Source organism: Lytechinus pictus, chromosome 6 (genome assembly GCF_037042905.1).
Source record: "Lytechinus pictus isolate F3 Inbred chromosome 6, Lp3.0, whole genome shotgun sequence".
NCBI lineage: Eukaryota > Metazoa > Echinodermata > Echinoidea > Temnopleuroida > Toxopneustidae > Lytechinus > Lytechinus pictus.
Genome location: NC_087250.1, coordinates 3,255,674 through 3,273,832, shown reverse-complemented (window position 1 = coordinate 3,273,832; position 18,159 = coordinate 3,255,674). Strand labels below are relative to the sequence as shown.

The 18,159-nt window shown below is 38.5% G+C and overlaps 1 long non-coding RNA gene across 1 annotated transcript; it reads left to right on the top strand.

The window, feature by feature from the left end:
- Positions 1–3,684: 3,684 nt before the first annotated feature.
- LOC135154387 (uncharacterized) lies at positions 3,685–9,803 on the top strand. Its single transcript, XR_010293783.1, has 3 exons — positions 3,685–3,805; positions 8,021–8,140; positions 8,483–9,803. It is a non-coding gene; the product is annotated as an uncharacterized LOC135154387 (long non-coding RNA).
- The last annotated feature ends 8,356 nt before the right edge of the window (positions 9,804–18,159 follow it).

Here is an 18,159-nt window from a genome sequence, read left to right as displayed (position 1 = left end):
TTCATTATTATAACGTGTTGTAACATTTTTTTTAAAGGAAAAGGAAATCATTTTGTATTGAACTAGCTTGTCCGCCATTTTTCATTATTTTGCTTTGTGCGTTATATAGGCCTATAAGATGCTCTTTCTCTTCCAGTGATTATTTGTCAATATACTGCCTCAATGTATTTATCACTAAAAAATGACAAATACCGCGTGGCCTATGCCTTTTTTTTAAACAATATATTCTGGGGCGGATCCAGCTTTCACTAATAACGGGGCCGGGGTGAACAATATTTTCATCCACATTTTTCCCGATCGATCGGCAGCTCAAAGCTAGTTTTTGTTGGAATCTATAGTCGTAACAGTACTAAGCCCTATAAAAAATGCGAGCATGAGGTATTATTTTCGGACTGTGTATTGTGTCCTGAAAATTGATCTGAGCAATATGATCATTAAACAAGATGCACACTGACGGATAAGGTGCCCAAAAATTTGAATAAGTAAAGGCCTATTTAGTTCCCTTGTTCGTTTTACTATAAGCCCTTCAACAATGTTTCCGTGTTTTGTATTACATTGATCAGTTAATATTTCTTTATGTCTCATACTATTTTGATATGAATTATACCTTGTTATTGTACTTGTTACTATGATTTTATATACTAATAACTCTGAACTTGTGAACCTGTTTAACCATGACTGAATGAATAAATCAATAAATGAATTGGTATATAGATGAATAGATGTTCCATCGAACAGGCAATGCGAACACAAAGCGCGGGCTAAATTGTTTTTATACATGTGTAGTGACATGATTGGCTCCCACCCCTCCCCAAGTCTGAATTCCCCTCACCTTTTTTTTATTCATTCTTCCTCTTATATTTTGTCCCCCCCCCTCTGATTTCGTTCATATTACTTTGCGCCGCCAATATCGGGGGGGGGGGGGGCGTAACGTCGGCCTCCTGGATCCGCCTATGATACCGGTGCGTAGGTCTGTATGTTATAACAATGTAACATCGATCCCCTCCAAGTTTCTCTTTGTATTTTTCTTTTCAACTTGTTATGGTAGTATATACTGAACAATAACAAGTATGACGTTTCCTAGGTGCCTCTCCCTCCACCCACTCCTCCTCGGTCCGCTGCATGGGCTCGGATAATAAAATTACGTACTTATCATGGTGATATATATATATATATAATAAAATTGCAAATTTTATTGCAAAAACTGCAATTTTATTGCAAAAACTGCATTACTCGTGAATTTGTGTTTCGCATTTATGATGTCTTATTTAATATATATATATATATATATATATATATATATATATATATATATATATATATTCGAGGACATACAGCTAGGTGGAACTATTTGAGGGAAGGGGTCTTCCATCTCTGTGTGATTCCGAAGTTCCGATGATGGTTCAGAGAATGTACTTCATGCAAAATCACGTTTTGGCATGACCTCTCAGCACTGGGCATATCGACGGACAAAAAAAATGCAAACATGTGATGGATCGAAATGGTAAAAAATATATATTTTAAAGAAAACCATCGTTATAAAATGCAGTCATACCAACATTTTTTTGTTAATACCAGTTTGAACTAAATAAAAATTTTAACCCGAGGCTATATTAGCAGCAGGGGCGGCGGAACCGGGGGGCGGCAGGGGCACTTAACCCCCTACATAAAAAATCCCAGTAGGAAAAAAATGCCTTTTTTTAAATGGAGATTGCACTTATTTCAAAATGATGTACATGTATGTCCCTTTTCAAAATAAAATACCTTTTTTGAAGTCAAACGATACATTTTAGGTTGGAAATCACAAAATTTTGGCTCGCGCTTCGCGCCCACATTTATTTTTTAGGAAGGCACTCACTTTGTTTTGGTTACAACTTGTGCTTATAATGTTCAATTTTAGGTTTAAATGTCACAAATCTTCAGCTCGCGCTTTCCGCTCGCTTTAAAGGTACACATTATGTTCTTGGTTTCCAACTGCTTAGAATGTCCAGTTTTCAGGTTGAAATATTACAAATTTTCGGCTCGCGCTTCGCATCAATTATTATTTATTAAGACACACAATTAAGTTCTTGGGTTAAAAAAAGTGCTTAGAATGTCCAGTTTTCTGGTTGAAATATCGCGCTCGCGTCCATTCTTCAATTAGATGCACATCTTTTTCATAACAAAATTGCTCGGAATGTTTGATTTTCATGTCTTATTAGTCATGTTAGTACAAGCAATGTCTAGAATTTATAGCTCGCGATTTGCGCTCTTAACACCTCGCAAGAATGCTCTTTTAACAATAATTTGCGCGATTTGACCAAAAAGCGGCGACTTTCACAACTTCAGATTTGAAAATGTTCAAACTGCTTGCTTGCTACGCTCGCTCCCGGAAAAATAAAGCCTAAATAGATATTTTATCAATCAGAAAAGACTTTAAAAAGGGTTTGCTCAATTTAATTACTACAGAACGCAAAACTACTTAACACAGATGATAATCTCATGGTGAAAATATCAATTTGCATAAAAAATGCAAATTTTTGCATATAAGTGCCTTTTCTCGCTTTTTTCCAATTTCCCATCTATTTTTTTAATTTACTTTTTTTAGTAAAAAGGGCCTATTTTCTTACAAATATATTTTTACAAATGAAATTGCTTCAATTTTTGTTCTCCTATTCATACTATTTTTTGCTATTTTCCAGGTGAAATAGGCTGAACTAAAAATAGGATATTTGATTTCCATTTTTAGGCCTATTATATTTTTTGCTTTATATCCCCGGTTTATATCTTTGCAACCTTGCAATATGTTAGCCAGGCTGGTTTATATCTATTTCTTTTTAAATCAAATAAATTTGTATATTTTCAATCGATTTTTATGATGCGAGGCTATATAGTTTGCAAATATGTTTTTTAATTGCAAGAACAATCTTGTATCTCTGTTCACATATCATGATGCCAGTTTATCTTGCTTCTTTTTTTCTAATTTGTATGAAGTTTGTATCTATATATTTTTAAACTATTTTCCATCCTTAGGCTAAAGTGTCACGATCGATGTCATATTATTTTTTTACCTAGTTGGCAAAGTTTATTATCTTTCTTATGTTTCGCTTCAAAATGGTATCTTTATTTGCTTGTCTTGCTCCTCCACCCCTTATCAAAATACCCTGCCGGCACTTGATCTAAGATTATTTTCTTTTACTACTTGAAACTTATAAAGGGATCTTTCCTTCGATCACAAGACAGGATAAAATGTGTGTTTTTTGAAAATAAATAAAATATAAAAATACATAGGATTGGAACTGTGATTTTCCTCATTTCTTTCTTTGTCATCTCCATCCTACTTGCATACTAGTAGGCCTATATAACATATTTTCATTAAAAGCCCTGGTTTTAAATTGTGAGTTTTTAAATCCTATCCTAATTAAAAAAAGGAATAAAGAGAAAGAAAAAAATAAAAGACATAGAAAAGAAAAAGAAAGGAAGAATAAATAAATATTTGAATTCCACTTTATTCAATTACTTTACGTTAATAATATGATATATATGATGGCGAAAATAGTCAAATTGACTGGTTGCCAAGTAAAAAGTAAGAACCCCCCCCCCTCCCCGTACAAACGCACGGATTGCGGCTGCGCTAACTAGTACAGTGGTAATTTGCACGCGTACACGTGTTTCCGGTTCCGCCATTTGAAAAAAAAACTTTCGTAACTGCTCAGCTGAACCTGAAGCTTGATGAAGAAGGCCATCAATAATTCAACAAAAACTAACAGAATATGGATCAGATTCGGACAACGACTTCTAAGACATTCACACAACAGGCTAAACAGTAAGTTAGATCCATTTTTTCGTAGTTTGGCGCGGCATGCACTTAAATTTCTTCGACTTTTTAATCATCTATACCGTACGGCCACTGCACTGGCGTTGTTCGCGATCCCGGCGCTGATCTGCGGTGTGCGCGGCCGGGGACGGCCAACGGCTGGCTAGTACTGATGGCGGCGGTGAGGATGTTTGTATTGTAGCCAGGTCAGGGGCCCGTTTTTTCAACACCGTCGTAAGTCTAACTTCTTGACTAAATCAAAGATAGTAAGCTACTTGTCCGCTAACCGTTTCACGAAGCCCTCCTTGCTAAGCCGCCCAAGAAAGCCAAGATCGGGGGCGCTAATGCAGTTTCGCACCCGCCGATTAACTTACAGTGCTAGCATGGCAGTAGCATACCTCATCACCAATACTTGGTCCCAAATCATGTCATGACTAGCCTGGAGGCGTCTGGGAGTAAAATTATTTCTACTATACGTAGGCTTACTCCCCATGACGCCTGGCACGGCAAGGCATTGGGCCACACGAAGGAGAGTTTTTGGAGAAAACAATGTTGCTCCAAAAAATATTTGATTTATTTAACTTGCTTATCACACAATTTTGTAAATGGAAAATAAGTTCATTTCCCCCCATTAGGCACTTATAAAGTTTTTTTTACACGAAAAATAATACAAATATAAAGAAAAATCATGTAAGAAGACGAGCAGATACTCACCGATGATCTTGTCGCCATGTTTCCTTCTTTGTTCGTAGCCTAGTTACAAGACGCGTATAAGAGAGGGCGATGATATCATGAGCAGTGCCAATTTAAAAAAAAAACATTTTTGGCCGATGATAATCGTGAATTGTAAAATACTTGCATTCGCCATTAAATATTTATGTGGCACTAAGCCTACGTATAGTAGAAATAATTTTACTCCCCAGACGCCTCCAGGCTAGTCATGACAAGTCTCTCAGTCACATTTCGTCATCAATATACCCACTGCTTTTCCGGCGCTAATGCAGTTTCGCATCTCCCGATTACCAGCATACCTCATCACCAATACTTATTCCCAGATGTCATGACAAGTCTCTTGGTTCACATTTCGATGTCAATATACCCACTGCTTTCCCAAATATTGCGAGGGGTAACAGGCTGTATTTTGACTGCCATCTCGAAGACATCGATCGTTCGAATCCTCAGTCAAACATCGCTTCGCTCGCATTATTTGGTTGCTAAATTCAGTCCATATCAACATTACAGCGACGGCAAATCCAAGCGATCCGCGAAGCGGTGTCTACGGATTAGATCAACGAGGTCAAGATCGAAGCCGAAATACAGCCGTTCCCGATCACGATATTTTGAAAAGCAGTGGGTATATTGACATCGAAATGTGACTGCGAGACTTGTCATGACATTTGGGAACAGATATTGGTGATGAGGTACATGTATGCTGGTAATCGGCCGGGGTGAAACTGCATTAGCGCCGCTTTTCCAAATATTGCTAGCGGTAACAGCTGTATTTTGACTGCGATCTTGAAGACATCGATCGTTAGAATCCTCAGTCAAACATCGCTTCGCTTGGCTTCGACGCTCGCCGTCATGTTGATATGGACTGAAGTTATGCGACCAAAAGATTCACATGCGGCATGCTGGCAGTTCGTTTGCCACATGTTCGCATGATTTGGTTGCTAACTTCAGTCCATATCAACATTACGGCGCACGGCGAATCCAAGCGATCCGCGAAGCGATGTCTACGGATTAGATCAACGACGTCGAGATTGAAGCCGAAATACAGCCGTTCTCGGCCGATCACGATATTTTGTAAAGCATTGGGTATATTGACATTGAAATGTGACTGAGAGACTTGTCATGACATTTGGGAACAAGTATTGGTGATTAGGTATGCTGGTAATCAGCCGGTGCGAAACTGCATTAACGCTAGATCGGGGACAACAACCTAACTAAATAGTAAATATTTATGACACCTCCAAACCTTCAACCTGTCAACTTCTTTCTTAATTATAGACGGAAGTGGCATCACATGGAAAGCCAAGAGGCTCCAAGAGAGCACCGATGGGTGTATTACGTGCCGCTGTGTACAATCTCAACAATTGCATGGCAATCCCTACCTCGAGCGAAGTTTGTGCAGGTTCCACTCCACTTAACTACCGCTACACAACACTACACTCCACCTACTCGAACTTTGAGACTGTGAACTCGGTCTGATATTCCGAGTGACAGGTGGGATTTTATGGGGGGGGATATAAAATTCATGCAACATCTTGATTTTTAAAAAGAATTAAAACTAATATTCTTACTTTACACAAAGTTTCATTTCTTTTCCATGTTTTTATCAGTCTCACACATATTCATAATTCGCTGCCGATTTCAAAACATTGCATGCGGATGCAATATGCGCGAGATGACGGGTCTGGTCTGAGCTCAGACCCGACTAGCCTCTTGTCGAGGCCCTGTCGGCTGTTTTCCTAGCGAACATGGCAAAGCAAGGGAGAGAGCGAAGCAGAGCGCCGCGAGACAGGGCCTCTTGACATCTGACCCGAATTTCACCGACTTTCTTTTGTTTTTTATTGTTTTTACCAATTCACCGACCAAAAACTGGTCGGTGAAAATCATCCAATGAGAGCGCGAGCTGCTATGACGTCATATTAAATATTCATGAGCTCATCTTGAATGGCGACCCTTGGATTCTTGGCGAAGAGTGACGACGAAATATCAAAGAGCGCTGAATATGACTCTAAAATGCTGAATATTGACCGATTTAAGGATTTGCAAGTCGATGAAATTAATTCTGCACTGTAAGGACGAGATGTCTTTGTGATCTACCCACAGGATATGGAAAAAATGTAATATTTCATGCGATTCCACCGGTTGACCCGGGGCGTCGATTATCGATCTCCGCTGTGCATGGCAATGAGGGAAGCTGGGGTGGAGTTGCTGGGAGTTGACTCGAGTCTGACCAGCGGCTGAGCAGTATCTCCCGGGAAGTTTCGGGGCGGTGATGGGTCTGTTACGGCCAGTAGTAGTAGTAGTAGTAGTACCACTACTTTTAGCATTTTGCTGGTTATATCCCCTTTAGTGTCCCGCAATTAAATGAATCCCCTGCAAAATAATGGACTACTATACTATATAGTATTCCGAACCCAAAACGAAACAGCTCTGACATTTCATTGGTTTACTCGGTGACCGGTAATATCATGACTCATGTATATTCATTAGGAAGACGTTCCTCATGAATATATAATTCAGTTCAGATGTCAAGAGGCCCTGGCTTGCGCCAGGCCTAATTCGCTTCGTGAATTAGGGAATCCCTCGCTTCGCTCGGGAAGCAGCCGCCAGGGCCTTGACAAGAGGCTAAGACCCGACCGGCCTCACGTGCATGCGATGTATTGAATATTGATATGTGTGAGGAACTTCATGTTGGCTCTAAATCACCAATTTTGAGATGGATAGAGGCATGGAGAGAAGTTAAACTTTGTGTGCAGTAAGAATATCAGTTCAATTTTTTTAAAGAGCGTGATGTTGCATGAATTTTATATTCCCCCCCCATAAAATCCCACTTTTTGTCACTCGGAATATCAGATCCAGTTCACGGTCTCAAAGTTTGGGTAGGTGGAGCATAATGTAGCGATAGGGAAGTGGAGTGGAGCCTGCACGAACTTCGCTCGAGGTAGGCAATCCCGCAAATTTAAAAGAGGTTTTTATGAAAGCAAGTCCGGCCTTCTATAAACATGACAAACTTACGAAAAGATGTGAAGTCAATTCACCCTAAATATCATCAATATTCCTCAAATAGCTTCATTTAAGCGCTAATTTCTCTTCCGGTTGATAAAATATGGATCCGTCTTTAATTTCCGAAATTGTTTGTCTAATTAGCTAAAGGACGCATGACTTATCTACGTATTAGAGACACTACATAGAAAAGACTAGGCACAAAGACTATTTTACATGTAAATCGATGCAAAGCATTACGCGATGTCGGCAAAGTGTCCAATCTTCTTATTGTAAAGACTTTAGCGACAATAACAGACTGTGAGTAAGGTTAAAATGCTCCTCTACTTTTAATGTTTTCATTCATTTTATGTTTAATATTATTAAAGAATATGACTCTTTGCACCTGAATTGTAACACTGAAATATGTAAATGAAGAAGTTTTATCATCATGTATTTTTAGTAATCTGCAAATAAAATTTTACTATGTCACTCAAATTCATTTCATTAAAGATTCAAAGAGGGATCTCTGGATGATCGAGCAGCAAGTCCAGCATTATGTGGGAAAGATGCTACAGGTGTACACAGAAAAGGCCATGTTCATGTACAAGACACGGTTGGAGTTCATAAAAGGTGATTATGTAGGCATTCACTTCAGTAGATATTATAATTGCAAAATTAATCAGATTGTATTCATGCAGTGGCATACAGTATAGTTGAAAATCCTTGTTAGGAGAGGTAAATTTATTCTTCATTTTTTATTAAAGAGTTTCAATATGTGCTTATGACAATTTGTTTGCATTATAAATTGTTTGTCACTCTTGAATATTCGGCTTAGTTTGCTTTATAAGCAAGAATATGCTAAGAGAGATAGCCGCAAGGACCTCATGGTCCGATAGGCAAAACACCTTATTTCTTTTATTTTAATGTTGTTCATGTTATCGTAATGGTACGTGTGTTTTTTTTCTTCTACAGATTAAGCTGCCTCGTGCTATACAGACGTGGATAAAAACTTCTAAGGGAGGCTGCCGAAACAAGCTGTCCAATGAATGGTGACTACTCAAGAGGAGCCAGAAAGTCGATTTGTTATCAAGGCCAGGGTATTTTGGGAGTTCATATGGCCGGGGGGGGGGGTGCCTCCCAGGCCCCCCCCCCTCCCTTGAGATCTCGACCGTACAATCGCGTCGAAGATTTGCACATGGGTTGTCTAGGACATAATTTACAAAATTGAATTGAAAATTATTTCACGCAAATTGTTAAGTGATAATAATAATTTATGCGTAATTAGAATACAAAATCATACTTTTTCCTCTAACTCCCTAAATAAAGCTCCAAATGTTCTAATTTTTGGAATGGAAACTCTTTGTGGTTTCTTAGCAAGTATACATGAACAAAATTGCAATATCAAATCATTTTCTATGTATTATATTGTTTTTTGCAATTAAGTATTTCTTTGTTTTTTTAACTTTTTTTTTTCATTGTTTTTTTCAATGAAATTTGTTGGGGACTCTTTTGCGATCATGAAAAGCATAAGAAAAATACATTTAGACCAGTAAAACCAAAAACAATAATACATTCATGATTTTCGGTTGAAAACACAATTTGCATTGACTTTGTACACAAAATCACGTTTTTGAGCAATTTTTGGTATGACATGTACTTACATAATGTCACGTTATTTCAGAACCACGTACGGGGTGACACAAGATTGGTCTCAAAAGATGCACAAGACTAGAAAGAGGCATGTTTTAAAAAAATTGTGCGACAGCATGGTCGCAAAATTTTTGGAAGGGGGGGGGTCAAATTGGTCCAATTTAACTAAGGGTTAACAACTGGGAGGCTGTTAGCTGCCTTTTTACTTTTAAGTCTTGCACATCTTTTGAGACCAAATTTGCGATGCCTGGGTATGGTGTTCGGAAATTTCGCAACATTTTTATGTACTTATCCAACACAAATAGTGTTTCTTGCTAAAAATTCACAATTAGTATACCAGTAATATACATTCTTTTAAGATTAAAGTCAAATTATTTAATTACATTTATAATCATAAAAGCTTTAATAAAGTATTAAAAAACCCAAAGAGTTGTATGAAAATTTTCAAAAAGAATGAAAGGTAAAAGAAAACAAGATTACAATGTCCATTGCTAGGGGGCTAGTCTATTCAGGATAATTGGGATTTTATTCAGTTTTTAATTGACATAACATTATGACAAGATCCCTCCATTTAGTGTATAAACAGCACATGGCCATGATTGAAATTCATATAACATTAAAGTATGCAAACCAGGCAGCTACATGTACATGTATGACTCACTGCTAGTCAATTCTATTGTCTGCCAGGGTCAAGTGACATACAGTGCACATGTATAACGTGTGTGAAAGTACATAAGAAAATCAGCTGCTTTTTATTTTTGTACTGTAACATTGGGTGAACTGGTGATCACTTTGGATATGATGCTCTTCATATTGGTTTATTTATGTATATGTATTTTTGGATAATCATTAAGAATTAAAGCTATTTACTTAACATATGGAAGCATAAGCCCATCAAAAACAGAATTATGTCATGTACAGCTAATTGCTTTTGCGTGATATTACAATTGTAATTGTTTACTTGAGCAAGTAATTTGAATTGCTGCATGACCTAAACAATGACATGTTCCAATTCGAATAGTAACATGACCTAAAGAAGAATTACTCCACGTCGATTGAGCGTGCTTATGTTAAATAATTGATGTTGCTACTTCAAATAATTGAGGTCAATCAAATTGGTCATAATTATTCAAGTCAATTTTGAGCTATATGTCATAATTGTTTAGGTCATATACTAATTGAAATTACTAAATGACTCGAGTAGTTATGAATTCACGTTGCCAGATGACCTTAATTATTTTATGTAGCAACATCAAGTATTGAACGTCATTTAGTTATTAATTATGACGTGTAGCAAATAAAATTACATGCCGCAATTTCGTGTTTATGATGGGCTCATGCTTACATTCATGTATAACCCTTCAATCCGTAGTTGGAGCAATTCTTAGACAAGAAGACTGTGCAAAACAATGATATGCCAATTCAATGTAAAAAAGATTAATGTCTCAATAGATTTGATCTACATTTCGGCAAAGTAATTGTATGTTCATATTTTTTCTAACCTATTGTGAACATTCTAAATCATGTGAAATTCATTCAAAAATATCTTTCATTATTTATGGACTTAAGTGAATACTGAGCAAAATGAAGTGATTATGATTACGTTCATGTACTTTAAATTTATACTGGTGATCAACACATCATAATTTCATCCCTTACTGTATGTGCACCATGCATTATCTGTACATGCACCATGCATTATCTGTACATGCACAAGTGGTTATCCATTGTTTCATAACATGGTTGAGTAAAGGATGTTCTGCTTTTAGTATTAAACCAATCGGGTGTTGACAAAAAGGGGAAAATGCAATTGCTCAGCTAGTACAGGTTTTTTTACAACCATAATACTGGTTTAGCCTTGGTTACATTCGCCGGCTGGTGGCCGTACGGCGAGTCAAAATTAGCCGTTTTAATCATCCTTGTACCAGCTACACGTAGGTGGTTTGTACAGGAATACCTAAAACTGCTGATTTTGTCTCGCCGTAAGGCAACCGGTCAGCTAATGTGACCGAGGTATTAATAAAACTTGCTTATTGTTGTGTTATAGGGAAGGATTCTGGGTCGAATCTAGCTTTCTTTATGTGATCTCAAAATGGCAGCAATGTATGAATAGTGAAAGTAATTCATGTGGCATCTCAATGTTGGTGGATATAAATCTTTGTACATGTATTATCCCAAAGATGAAATGTTACTGCATTATTCTAGCAGTCATTTATAATATCAAAGATGTTTTATACTGTGCATAGTACAACTCATACATAATAAAGGTATGTAAATATGCTTTTAAAGTCTTTGCCAATTTTTGTTTTTTTTCACCCCTCTTTTCATTAGTCAAGATGTCAAAGTTGTTGTGCTGGATCACAGGGAATTTTTACAAACTACTACGCCTAACAAACCAGTGCAGGACGGTGTCGTGAGAAAATCGCACAGACTACTACAGGACAATACCATAGGATTGTCAAAGGAAATCAACAAGAATACCCCTGCAGGATTACCACAGTAAAGTATCACAAGAAGGCTGCAGGATGAGACCAATAGTGCCACACAAGATATCAAAGAACAGTATCACAGGAATACCACAGGACAGTACTGCAGGAATTGTCCTGCGGTAAGGTCTCTTGGTATTCCTGCAGTACTGCCCTGTAATATTCTTGTAGAAGTGTCCTGTGATATTGTCCTGTAGTACTGTTCTGTAGTACTTTCCTGTGATACTGGTCTGCAGAATTCCTATAGTACTGTCCTGTCATACTGTCCTGTGATACTATCCATCACCACAGGATAGTATCTCAGGACAGTACTACAGGAATACCAGACCAATATCACAGGACAGTACTACAGGAATACCAGACCAGTATCACAGGACAGTACTACAGGAATACCAGACCAGTATCACAGGACAGTACTACAGGAATACCAGACCAGTATCACAGGACAGTACTACAGGACACAGTACCAGAAGCCTGCGGTATTCCTGTAGTACTGTCCTGCGATACTGGTCTGGTATTCCTGTAGTACTGTCCTGCGATACTGTCCTGTAGTACTTCCGTGTGATACTGGTCTGCGGAATTCCTGTAGTACTGTCCTGTCATACTGTCCTGTGATACTATCCTGTGATATTCCTGTGATACTGTCCTGTAGTACTAGTAGTAGTGTGGTAGTGGTTGTAGCGGTTGTAGCGGTTGTGGTGATCATGTCCTGTCATACTTCCTGCCATACTTCTGCGGTAATTACCACAGGAAGTATCACAGGACACGGACCTGTTGTACTCCTGTTGTACAGTTCTGTCATACCGTCCCAAATTACGTGCACGTAATTCCTGTAGTACTTTCCTGCGATACTTCCTGCAGTACATATCACAGAGTACTACAGGAATTTTTTGTAAGGGGCAAGCAACCTAAACATACGTTGGAAATCGTATGTTAGAATATCTGCATGGAAAAAAAAAACAATCAAATATTATACAATGATTACGTTTCCTAAAAATTTACCATCATAAAAAATTGACCAATAAAACTCAGTAACACAATATTTGATCGTTAGTATCTAAACTATACCAAACATCCTGATCTACATACATCTGCATAATATCATTTAAACCAATAAAGTTAACGCATACTACAACTATCAAATTTCTAAAGTACACATCAATTTTTATTTACATCAGCAGGTTCTTATCAACAAGTACAATTCCAACTACTTGTAAACAATGGTTACTTAAGGAATAATACCAAAATCTTTAAAACTATCATGAATTAACTTCTGTACATCCCTTCAACACATATCTTCCAGTGGTTACCAACACTTAGCAACATTGCATCCAATGACCTGAACATGCACTATGTATAGGCATATCATGATTTATTCAAAATATTACAAAAACAAATTGAACTGATAATTGGCGGTAACTGTTCTATGTTCTCGCATCTTGACTATTATAAACAAATCATAAAACTACATGTAAATATTCACTTCCCAGCTATAACTTCCAAGTTTAACAACCATAAGTAATGTACATGTTCCCAAATTAAATGAATACTGAACTTGCCCTTGTATAAAAATAAAATATGCATCATTTGTAGCATGAAGCACTATACTGAATTCAGCACACATATTATTGTATAATAATAATACACCATATGCATAAGCCGGTGTAAAACACTACCAAAAATGTTAATTAAACACATTTCTACTTGATTTTTTTTAAACATCCCAATAGTAAAACATAACACCATAGCATGCATCAGCACACATTGCAGTCAACACATTATGAACATCAACAATAGTTTAAGGTCAGCAACACAAACAATCAAACCATACTTGGTAGGCGAGAACCCAAATTCACTCACACAAGTATAGGCCCACCACATAAGTCCACAAACAACCAACTAATCACAATGTATGCAACAGCTGAAAATGCACGATTAATATAACAAAAATTAATACACCAAAATTTAATGTCATATCTGCCATAAAACAACATTAATCGGGCACATGTATATACAAACTTATTGTCAATAAATGTAAACATATTGAGGAAGCAATGAAAACCTGCTAACATGCTAATTAGAAAACCAAATGTATTATTATAAAGCAACTTATAATTCCGCAGTATCTACACAATCCAGCACAATCAAGGTAAAGGGGTGCAATTAAAACATAAAGCAATAAACAATAAAGAACCAGGTAATACACATTATGACATGCATGAATAAAAAATAAGAGATCATGGAAAAACAGTAATCAGCAATCCAATGTGATACAGGTTTAAAATTTTAAAGACCAGCAAAATAATTAACCAACATTTCTCTGTGTATGAAGTCCATATCATGATAATATGAGTCCATAAAATTCAACTTCCTCGTAGACTGTGATGTAAAAATAGGTAGAAGTCCATGTAATCTGTAGACTAAGTATAAGCTCAAACACTATGGGGGCAAGTCTGATAGCACACAAGAGTGAAGTATGTCCATGTAAGCTACGTCACCAATAACCAGGGCAGGATACGGAATAACCCACGCAGGCTCGGTGAGGTAGATCCAGCTCGAGGCATACAGAGATCTCTCATGAGAAAGGACCCAGCTAGATGAAGGTGGGCGAGGTCCAAGAGTCCAGATGGTGGGATTCCCAGTAAGGCATGAGCGATGGTCATCAGAGCCAGTGTCACAGGGCATACACTGTGGGACATGGTGCGTGGAGGACTGATCAAGGTCACCAGAGGTGCCATTCACAAGCAAGTGGTCAGTCAGTGAAGGGACTAGGTAGGCAGAAGAGTGGATAGTTTGGCCAGCAGAGTTCACACTATCCACAGGGGGATACCAACTAGGAAGGCAGGAGAATATGTCCAAAGCTGAAGATTCAGTGATACTTGGGATTGTATCAAGTGCGTCAACCTGCCTGGAGGATGGAGGCAACGCTTGGACATTGAAGATGGAGAGATGATACGGTCGACGTCGCATCGCTGAGATATCCCAATTCTGCATGCGATCATGGTAGAAGATGGTATCACTGCAGATTTCCACGTGTAAGGAATGATACGGTGCTGGTGAGTACAACACTCTCTTACTGCCAACCATGTTCTGGTGATGCATCGCGAGAAGCGCCCTCATCGAACGGCCGTCGTCACAAACTCCAATACGACTGGACGGAGTAATAGCGATAATGTGACCGCTTGAGTTGCGATCGATACGATTGCCACATAACTCGGTTATGGCCACGGAGCAGACGGAATCGCTACGGACAAACGAATCGGATACGAACGTAGTATTTACGGTATTGCTATGGTACGATATGTCAGATTTGCGCCCGGATTGGACAGCACTTTCATCAATGCAATGATGACCAATAATGAGTTGCTGAGTATCAGGAAGAACTGCGGAGTTGTAAAATCCAGGGCTACATGTAAACTGATTATCATAGAAGCTGCACTTTGGAACTACAGAGCTATGCTCAGTACTTGAAGTCAATGTACCAGGAAATTCCAGAGCACTGCTCAGTACCGGGACCACATGTACGTTACTACTATCCTCCTGACTACCAACAGTAATATCGCAACCGATATCACCGAAGACTTGAGCTCTGTTCTCTTTACAAGAGAGATCAACATTACGGTAAACATCACAACTCACATGATTATTTTCGTCTCCACGACTCTCATCACTCAGATTATCTAATTGAGTACATGTTACCTCGACAGACTCAGGGAATTCAGGACTATGTGTTACATTACTACTCTCACCATCATTCTCAGGTAATATGGAATCTGGATTAATGTACTGCTCAACATGACAACACTCAAACTCATAAAGGACTGGGTCTGGGCTTGCATAGTATTTGCGATCATTACCGTCACTATCACTCTCCTGAAGGATAAAATCATCATCACTCTCACTCCTTTGACGGACTGAATCAGGGGTCACACAGCAATCAACAACATTACCCTCGTTCTCACTCGTCTGCAGGACTAAAGCCCTATGACTCTCTGGGTAATCATGCATGTCAGAACTTCCATAATCTGCACCACCATTTACATCTCCTTCTGAAATGACAGCACAATGCATGTCCACTGGGTCAGGACCAACATCAGCATTAGCATTCTTAGCAACACTCACTCTCTGAGAGGTTACAATTACGGTGCCACGTTCACACTCGCTATGACTCAAATGATCGTAGGCGCTATTGGGAACAATGCGATTCACGCTCAAGGCTGGATCACACTCACTGGAATAGGGACCATAAGAGTAACTGATGTCATAATCGCCAAACGCGATCAAGCGTTTGGATGGTCTAATCAATACGTCGTTGCATTCCATGAAAGGAGCACCTACCAAGACATCTCCGCCATAGGAATCCATGATCTCGTCAGTAACAACAAATCCATCAAAAAATAATTCACAACCATTATGAATCAAATAAAAGCTGCTGAAGCCAATGATAGATGACTGTGGTACAGGGACCACTTCAGCAGAAACAAAATAGGACTGAAAATCATCAAAATCACAATCATCAACAACAATATCAAGACCGAGGTCGTCAGCGGTCGATTGTCTCACCATACTGATTGTGGAGGCACTAAAGACATCAATTTGCAAGGTTTGTTCAAAATCACATCCCTGAATCATGGCAGGGAACCAAGGCCTACTGCTAGGAGTAGGACCACTAGCGCGTCGCCGCTTCGACGCAGTGCCCGTGGGCGTGGACACATCCGCGGGCCCGGCCACGGTTAAAGCGCATCTGTGTGTCGACGCAACGTGCATCTCAATGTATGGGACTGCACTAATCCACCCTACCCAATCAACGAAAACTATACCTGGGTTATCACCGTAAGTTACAACGGAACGCCTGATCCCTTGTTTATGGGCGAGATTCACCTCCGTCTATATTAATGGTAGCTTAATTTGGCCTAGGTTATGACCACCGCATGACACCACGCAAGAACAATAAAAGGTGAAACGTCAGACGATCCAAGTATAGGTTGTGATGAGTTTAATTAACCGTGACCGAGTCATCGTTAAACATAAAATACAAAGCATCGTAATTGTGTGCAACACATGACATGTATGGAACGCCAAGAGGCGTGATACTATAAATACAAATAACTCATACTGGCGCAACGTGTCTGAATCCCTTTCCACGCGTACGATACAATCATGGAACTATATAGGCTCAATATAATATTCTTATCCTGTGTGTGCTATCGCAGATAGTGGATTATATCTGAAACTAAAGCAGAGCGCAAGCATGTCGCTTGCCGGCTAGCATCGGCTCATTGAGCTTGCACGCACCGTTCGATGTTTGCTTTCTACTCAGCTACACAAACAGAGTACTGCACATTGTTGATACGGGGATTTCTTGATACTGCGCATGCGCCATGACGTATTTCATCAATATGCATGAGGTCGTAATGAATATGCATGATTCGAACAGTGTTCTAAGATCAATTTATTTTTTAACCCGAGAGGGCGTCAATAAGAAGGTCCACAGTCAATTAGGTTAACCGATACGAGTTATAATACATGTTTCACCCCTCAATATCATGAAAATATAAAAGTTATGCAAGTTTCTTTTCCGTGATAAAATAGAGCAATAATGTAGGTATTTAATTAATGTAATAATTTCAAAATTGATTCATTGCCCTTGTCTGAGATCAACCAATCATACACTATACCTTTAAGTAGTCATGAAAAGAAGCATATGTCACTACATAAAACAATAATAACTCGAAGTGCGATGATATATATTTGGTGCATATTGACTTGAAAACAGGACGTTTTGGTACAACATGATTGTACATGTATATCTCGTTAAACAGACAATGCTAGTACCAGGAATAATGAACAAGTAGGCCCTGAGCACATTATGTTTCATAAAGTTATGAAAAAAAAAAATTCTTATGTAATATAACACAACATATAATATAATATAACATTATAATGTACAATAAATTCTTCTTTCCCACTACGTTTCTTTCTTCTCCCTCTTTTTCTCCCTTTCCTCCCGTTTTTTTTTTTTTTTTGGCCAGCCGATTGGGGGGGGGCACGTGCCCCCCCATGCCCCCCCCGTAGTTACGCCACTGCATTCATCAATGTCTACAAAGATTAAGTGATTATTGAAGACATGAGTAATTAATATCATCCTACGTCATACTTCACAAATCATGCTACAGAAATGAAGCCTTGATTTTTATCTCAGGAATAAGCCAAAAATATAGGTTGAGTAGATCTTATCACCATCAATATTTGTTCGTTATAATATTTTCTTACATTCTGTGCTAAAAAGAAAATCAAAGACATTGCTTGTAAACTTTTCAAAATTAAGAGTAAAAGTCACGCGTCCGGACATCCAACCCGTCCGGACACACAGCCACTAACGTTAGGCCTGTGCTACTGTAGATTTAGGCCTAGTCTATGGGCTGATCCCGACAAAACTGGTCTAACATCACACAGTCATATTTGTTAACGAATACCAAAGCCATTATCGAGTAGAGTCTGTTGGAAATGCAT